Genomic DNA, 8,676 nt, shown 5'->3' with positions numbered 1-8,676 from the left:
CGATTATTGATGCTGACTGTACCTTAAAAATACAAAAATTCAGCCTCGCTTGTCCTGTTGGGTTGGGCATCTTTGAGCCGGGGTTGCGCGGGGAGGCCACGTTCAGTAGTGTTTTATTGTGCGTTTAATTTTAACTAGAAATAGGGCTCTAAAATTTATTTATTACTGTTATAAAACTGTTATGAGAAATGAAATTTAAAATTATACAAATAAGACCTATTTTTACCTATGCTTTACAAATAAAGCATTCTGATTCTGATTCAAATCTGTAGAATTACAACTGGTATTGTCAGAAAACAAAAAGAAAAAAATATTCAGTAATATTGTACGAAACACGATGCTGCCGCTGCATTACACAACTGTTAAATATATATTTTTCTTTGATCTTTAAATTAAATCATAATCAAATTAAACAACTGCCTCTTAAGAGCATGCAAATTACGTCTTGCTTACTTTATTGCCTGAGTTTACGGGTTTACAAATAAAGCGTCCACATTAAGATAAGACCATAACCAACTTAACGAGGGCCCGCTTAACAAGCCCGATTAAAAAATGTAGCAAAGATAACAAAGTTAAATTTAAATTTTAAAGTGACTAATTTAACACGGAAGAGATAGGGTTAATCTGAGTTTGCCCTTTTTATTTTATTAACACTTAATTTTTAAGCTTTAAACTTATGCCTGTGTCTCTGGTTGGCAACCGACCATACACTAAGTACCTAGAGTACCTGCCTCACAAATCACTGAAGACATTTACTAAGTAACGAATACCCACTTCCAATAAATTTTATAATGAAACAAATAAATATTATAGGATACTATTACTCTTTTTTTGATACATAGAAAATACCCATGACTCAGCAAAAAATATTCGTGATCATCACACGATTAAATGCCCTTACCAAGAGTTGAACCCGGGACCATCGGCTTCATAGGCAGGGTCACTTACCCACTAAGCCAGACCGGTCGTCAATTTATATATCCATATATGTACCTAACAAAAAAGTTCAGCATCTATTGTTGTCGCGATCAAGATACATCTGTAGAAGTATTTTTTCCAACTACAAAATAAGTCGCTTCTAACATACACTTTTTGAGAACACATTGTGTTGAATGACGTCACGGAAATATCAATGGACTGGTCGTCAATATAACAATAATGTAATTTCTCAGTAGACAGCGGAACATTTTTGATTAGTGAGACTACAAATTATTCAAACAAATAATTGTTACTAATTGTTAACCAAGGAATAAAAGGTACGCATTCCTGTCGAGGTAGTTAGTCCGAGTCCAATAGTCCGAGACTAAAATGGTGCCTTTCACCTGATTAACAATTTAGGTAAAATTATCGTTATTCATGGAATGGGGACAATAAATCCATTTTTAACGCCAAAATTTAATTGCCTATCTTAAAAAGAGAGAAAATGTACTTGGGCAGTAACACGCACTAGATCAGAAACATCAATTTTTGCACAATGACCCACTTTCAGAGCAGAAAATGAATAAATATTATGACTTTTGTGTAGCATACCATCGTCATGTCACACAAACCCATTTGACTACTCGAACAGACCTTAAATAGTGTTGGCTAATCTTTGACACAGTTGATGAGGCCTCTGTTAAACAAACATCGAATACATAATCGTATCTTCTGCTATATTGCGACTGTGTCAGATTAATATCAGTGACAAAGTGTTAATACTAGTTAAGAAAGAGATTGGCACGTGTAGAATTCCGTAGAGTTATAATATTTATTTCATATGAACGCTTAGTTAAGCTAATTTGGTTGTCAATATTAGTATACCGTAAGCGGTATGAAAAAGAAAAAAAAATCAGTCTAAAATATACCGTCCCACTGCGGGGTCACGCCTCCTCCCATGCGCGAGAGGGAAGTCTCCATGCTAGTACAATGCGGATTGGGGACTTTACATTCACCTTTGAATTTCTTCGCAGATGTTTCCTCACGATTTTTTCTTTCACCGAAAAGCAAGTGGTCAATATTATTTCATACATTGAAATAATATTGACCACCATGGCGTTGAAACCCTAGGTCCATGGGATCCCAGCGCGCACAAGTTTTTTGGAGAAATCGCGAAACGTCTGGTTGACGTAACTGGTGACCGAAGAGCTGGCGGCTTCCTCGCACAACGTATCAGTATTGCGATACAACGAGGAAATGCCGCCAGCATCCTTGGTACAATGCCTCAAGGGCCTATTTTAGATATAAGCTAGTTATAGTAATCATCTGTATATATCCATTATGTATATTGTTATTGTCAATAAAATAATTTAAATATCTTTCATACATAAGTTCCGAAAAACTCATTGGTACGAGCCAGGATTTAAACCCTCCCGATTGAAAGTCGGATGTCATAATACGGATATGAACTGTCCAATGAAAGTAAATGGCTCATCAATTAAAGTCCGTGACTGTAAATAACCAACGCATTGGAATAACTATAAAAGCTCAAAAATGATCCCACGTGTATTGTGCCGCGAGCGACTCAACTGTACTGCGCGCAGCTAGACAATGTCGAATATTTTAATAACGCGCAAGATGTATGACATATAGAAATTATATTTTAGCTAATCAAAACTTTTAGTGATCATTACCACTTTTTTATAGTAGTATATATTGGGTAGGTAATGTTCAAAGCCGCAGGCGGACCGGTATACAGTGTGCAAATTCAGTACGGGCAAACCTTTAATATAGCACAACAAGTTACGAGACACCAGCTTTTTATAGTAACTGTCAACGCTTGTTGAAACTTGTTAATTGCTACATAAAAAAACTTATTAATTGATGATAACACAGGTAAATTCTTTGTCTGCTTTGATTTATTGCCCTTATTGGATTTACACAGTCGCTATATTCACGAAGAAAGGATAACTGTCAGTGATATGTGTTAGAGAAGTCATGTGGATCGTTTTTAGAAGTCAAAAATGAGTTTGGTTTTTATATATTCCTATAGCAAAGTAACGGAACCCTAAAATGTCTGAAATACGCGCGTCCACGGTTAATACCGCTAGTGTCACAATAAAAACGCTGCGCTTTCTTCGTTGCGTCAGACGCCGCTCCCACATTGATTTATTGTACTTGTGCTGATATACAGGATATTGAAATCTTAAGATTTATCTTAGGACTGTCATATTTTTTTTTTCAAGCTATGATTTCCATTCGATTTAATAAACTTTAGGATTTCTTTTATTTAAAAATATAGGTTGAAAAAAAAAACATTTTTTGTAAACGACTCAATGTTTATAAATCTTTCCTGAAATTACTAAAAATAAATAGCTTGCACCTAATAGCTCTGGTAGCTTAGGAGTAAGCTGGGTGAAATATCAAATTTCATGACATTATCAATGATGTTTTAATGAACTTATTTTAATTCAAATAATTCTTCTAGTCTAGCTAGTGCAAATTTCATTTAAAAATTCCAAGACGAGTCCCGAGACCCCAATCTCTCCCACATCCCAAATAAGGTCCGAAGATGGCCGATCGACAGAAAGTACTAATTGCGGCTCACGCGCAGCAACCGGTGTTTTTTACCTCAACTGTTCAATCCAAAAAGTGGTAAGCGCCTTTAAATTCCCTATTAGATAATCCTATTTACAAATACTCTTTTTAACCGAGTAGCACAATACAAGAGGTTGTAAGTGCTCATATGTTGAAAATATGATAACTACTTTTAGTATAAAGAGGGCATTTTTGAGATTGCGACTGGATTTTCTTGAAAAGTGGTGGGTTGACAGTTGGCAGTAATAATGACATTAGTTTTGCTACGATAAAGCTGAAGCATAATTTTGTCGAATATTGGCCGATTAAGGTTTGAGAGAGTGTAACTAGGGTATATTTATCGTAGGTATAAGTTATTTTCAACGTTGCTAATATTTGTGTACCTAATGTCTAAGGGAAAATCATATCTACTTCATTTACAGCTGTAGAAACTAAGATAGCACTATTCGGCGCCATGTGTTTTGTGGTAACTTTTTTGTCAAACATCAACTTTTGACAATCGGAGAATAATGTGCAGTGGCCACTGGATATTATGCAGTGGCCAATGCTATTTGCATTAAATAGCTCTGTCATATTCGAAGCACACAAAAGGTGACGAGTTAGCACTGTGGACCATATGAATATGGACGATACAAGTGGGCGAGTTTGGAAGGTGGCGATTTAGGAATTGTATGCTGACGACATGACACTGTGGACAATTTAAAAAGGTGACGAAATAGGTCACGTCTACAATGGTGGAAATAATCCTGAGCCAAATGTTCAGTAAAGAAAACTAATTGTAAGATTATCGGGAAGGCGATTCGAACTTTATAATCTTGTTATGAAACGGTTATGGATATAACCTGTCATCTGTCAACGGTGATAATTCCTCAACCAGAAATGTCACTGTTGTTGATAGATGACAGATCAGATCCATAACCATTTCCTAACAAGAATACTAGCCTTTCGGTACAATCTCAACAAGGTTTCCCTTGTAGAATTAGGACGCGGCATTATGATGTTAAAAATTACGATTTGAAAACAAAATGCAAATAAAAATTAAAATGTATCATACATTATCCAAACTTTAAAGATGTTAACATATAATAATAATAAACGTTGAATACCTCGTTAAGCTAACAAAGCGCGTGATAAAACTGTAAGAAGCGTCTAATTAATGAGGTGCAGTAGGCGATCCGCAGATAGCCTAGTTTAGTTCTAGATTTTAGTCTAACGCGAGCTGACTCACACGAGGCTGAATTCAAGTCTAGCGAGTAACTAATATATTTATATGTATCGGAACGACTTTGCGAATAACTATAATAATATAGTTATACCGGGTTTGTCCTCTAACAAGAGAAAATAATTAAAACATATATGAGAGTTTCGTTTTTTTTTTTGCCACTTTTGTTTTATTTCTAGTGTGGATTGCGAGCGCTTTTTATCCTTATAGAGAGACACAAAGCGTTTCGTTGTCGTAGCGACAGCGATTGTCACCTTGGCTAGGCCGGCGGATATGACTTGCACACACAAGTGCAAACGCAGTACCCAATAACACAACGGACAGTGCATTTCATACCCAAAGTCAAAACAATTTCTGAAATCAGAATGGGGCTTTTGTTGAAATCCTTTTTTGGGTTCCGTAGCCAAATGGCAAAAAACGGAACCCTTATAGATTCGTCATGTCCGTCTGTCTGTCCGATTATTTATTGTGACCATGAGATCGGTCGCTGCCTAAATAATGAATCAAATCTGCTAAAAACCAACCCCTGTGAGCCGGCGCCATCGCGTGCGTTACGAAGTCGTCGTACGCGCAGGAATTAATTGGGTGCAGGATGCGCGCGCGCAACAAGTAGCCTGCGACGCTACAACTTCATCCTAACCAGTGCAAAATAGCGAACACCTAGTTAATTGATGTGTTCTTCGGAAACTACACGCTGAAAAGGTTGGGGTAAAAAATAAAAGGTAGTACTTAATAAATGTACTTTAGATTTTCCTTTATTAGGTACTGATTTCAATTCATATAAATACTATTGGCCATATAATATAGTTATTATCTCTTTATTCATCTTTCTTCATAGGTGAGGTTTTTTTTACAATATGGATATAAAAGTAAAATATAAAAACACATTTAAAAAACATAACCTAGATTGCCGCCAGGAGCGGGGCAGGGCTCAAGCTGCCGGTGGCCAGGGCCGCAGAGAGAAGACCTGCCGGACTACCGGCACCGGTGTCCAAGACCACCGACCTTCTGCATCTGACCCTTGTTCCAACCGCCAAGCGAGAGTCTCTCAAGATGTTGGTCAAGACTCTTCGCTATAAGACCGTTCGTTTAAACGACTATCGGGACAATGATCGTCGAATCAACATCCCACATGGCGGTTATCTCATAAGCCAAGTCTAGGTGCTTACTGGACTTGTTCTTCTCGGCTTTCACGAGATTCTAATGTAGTTATTTATTATTACTATGATAGCTTTGATTATTATCATATTTAAATACTTACACATTATTGTTTTTCATATTGTTCACGAAGGCGTGTTTGAAATTTGCGAAAAGAAAAAGTTTATCAACGCTCATCATTCTTTCATGTACACTAAATTTGGATATGGTCTCTTAGGCCCTTTTTTCTCGTCTCGATATGGTCCGAAGATGAATGGTTGGTACAAATTTGGGTCGACCGCCTTTCTTTAGGTAATTGATTTTTCAGGTTCATTGCACGGATCGCGTGTCTTCAAATACCGAAATGCAAAAAATATAATGAGATCCATTTATTATAAAACAGTCGTCTGAAAAATATCTTTGCTCTTAAACACTATTTATATCAGACCGAAAAGATGAATAATTTTGTTATTACCTATCATATGTATTAGGTACTAGGAAACCTCTAGGCATTGTATCTACAATAGGTAGTACGAAGTCGAGTTTACCAACATCTTTATAGACCGTGTCATTCACGACGACACGTGCTTTGACTCATATTGTCATATTATTAAAGGTTAGATTGGACTAATCTGCGCGTCATCGTGGATGACAGGAACTATACAAGTCAACGTTCCAAAATGGGTATTTGTTTTACAAGGGGGCAACGTTGTTGTTTAACCGCTGCTCGTGCTAATATTGATACCCGAGCTAGCGAAAGATTCCAAAATCGAACCACGAGCGAGTGGTTTGGAAAATGGAATCTTGAGCGTTGTGAGGATTCCAAAGCACGATGTTTAAACAAATTTCGCTCTCAGGTGAAACACAACGGTTTTCGCACACCAACCCGAAAAAAATATTAACTGTAAGATATCAAACAAAATCAATTCAAAGGAAATCCAAATTAACGTCATTAATTATTTGTCATTTAAAATAATCATATAAAAGTCAATTCTACCAGCTAGCATAAAGAAACAATTCAAAATTTGAATCTGATAACTTTGCCCCATATGTGGATGAAATGCAACTTTCTCATCAGTTTTCGAACAATCAACAGAACCTTTACCAGCTGGTGTGGTGAAAATATATTTACAAGACCTTATTGTCATTCTCTTAGTGGTTTCTCACGTGTAGCTATATTTTACAATAATTAACAACTAATCCCATTAAAATTGGCCACATGTTTGACCTGGCCATCTGGTATGAACAGCTCCACAAACTTATTACTTGACGACCTCGCTAAACTTCGGCCATCTAAAAAAGCTCCATCAAACTACTCTATATGTTACGGTCTATGTTATAGTTCTTTATTTTGATCGTAGATATGTATGAATTAATAATAACAATAATATTAAAACCATTACAACTTTGAAGACTATATGAACATTTTATAGAAGATTTTCATGGGGGTGGTAGGGCAAACGTCACCACTTTTTAGCCCGGCAACGTCAGGTTTCTTGAAGTCTAGGAGACCTACTACAAGGATAAGAAGCCAAACTGCGGTCTAATAATTACGCACACGACACTCTTATAGAGATCCTGGTCTACTGCTATCTGACTTTAGAACTCATACGTGATATAGTCTATGTGAAATTAACAGTACTGTTTGTTGTCAGTTTGAACTAAATTTTTATCTCTTAGGGGAAAAAAGAAAACATCATCATAAAGGTTTGTATCATATAGCCGGTTGTACAATGACAGTAGGTAAAGTTGGACCGAATATAGCTTACTACCAAAACAGCTATAGGGAGTACAAACTACTGCTCCTATTCTTCGATTTCTTCATGAGTCATATCATGAATCTTTAAGGAGGTAACGATTAAAACTATATTTTGTACTTAATAACCATAGTGATACAGTTATTTTTCGAAGGATTCTTCATAAAACATAGTCCATTTAAGCTCAATCATTCGCAATTGAAGGATAACACGAATAGGGTAAAGGCACCTATTACCGTGGTAGTTAAGGAACTTTTCAAAAGAGATCCAAAAATTAAAGGTATCAATGCTGTCTAACAGCCAGGAATATTTTTTTTTCATCAGAGCATTTAATGAACTTTCCGTTTCACACGTTTTTGGATTCATTTTGGGTTATTATATGTATTAAAATATTTTTTGAAGCCAAAATGACCAAATCTTCTATTACCGTGGCAAGGGACAGGCTGTGATTCTATTATCGCGAACTGAGCTTTCATTACCGAGGGTACTATTGGCATGATTTTTCTGCACTCGTTAATAGAAATCAAACTCAAAATTCGAAACCTAATACCGAGGGTTAAAACAATAATAACGACGTGGGTTCTGTATATTATTTTTGTGTCATTAACTTTAATAATGACACAAAAATAAAAATAAAACTATAGGAGTATGTTTAAAAATAAGAGATATATTCGAAGAGATTATAATTACACTTTGGCACAATCAAATACTATTAAATAGTTAACTTACCAAGTACTCATACTCATACTCATAGTTTATTGATAATGTAAATTACAGGTCAGGCTTACATGACTAGTATAAATTACAGGTAGATAATTATACAACATTCATAAATTTCAGAAATAAATTCAATTAACAAGTTGATTATTACGACATTATTATTATTATTTATTTAACTACAATATTTTGACGTCAAGTATTCCTCGACACTATAAAACGGCCGCTCAATAAGCCAATTTTTGAGTTTAGCCTTGAAACTCGCCAGGCTAGGCGCATCAGTTATGGACGCTGGTAAGTTATTGTACACAGCGGGGCCCATGGCGT

This window comes from Cydia pomonella, chromosome 12 (genome assembly GCF_033807575.1).
Source record: "Cydia pomonella isolate Wapato2018A chromosome 12, ilCydPomo1, whole genome shotgun sequence".
Lineage (NCBI taxonomy): Eukaryota > Metazoa > Arthropoda > Insecta > Lepidoptera > Tortricidae > Cydia > Cydia pomonella.
This window is presented reverse-complemented; position numbering follows the sequence as displayed.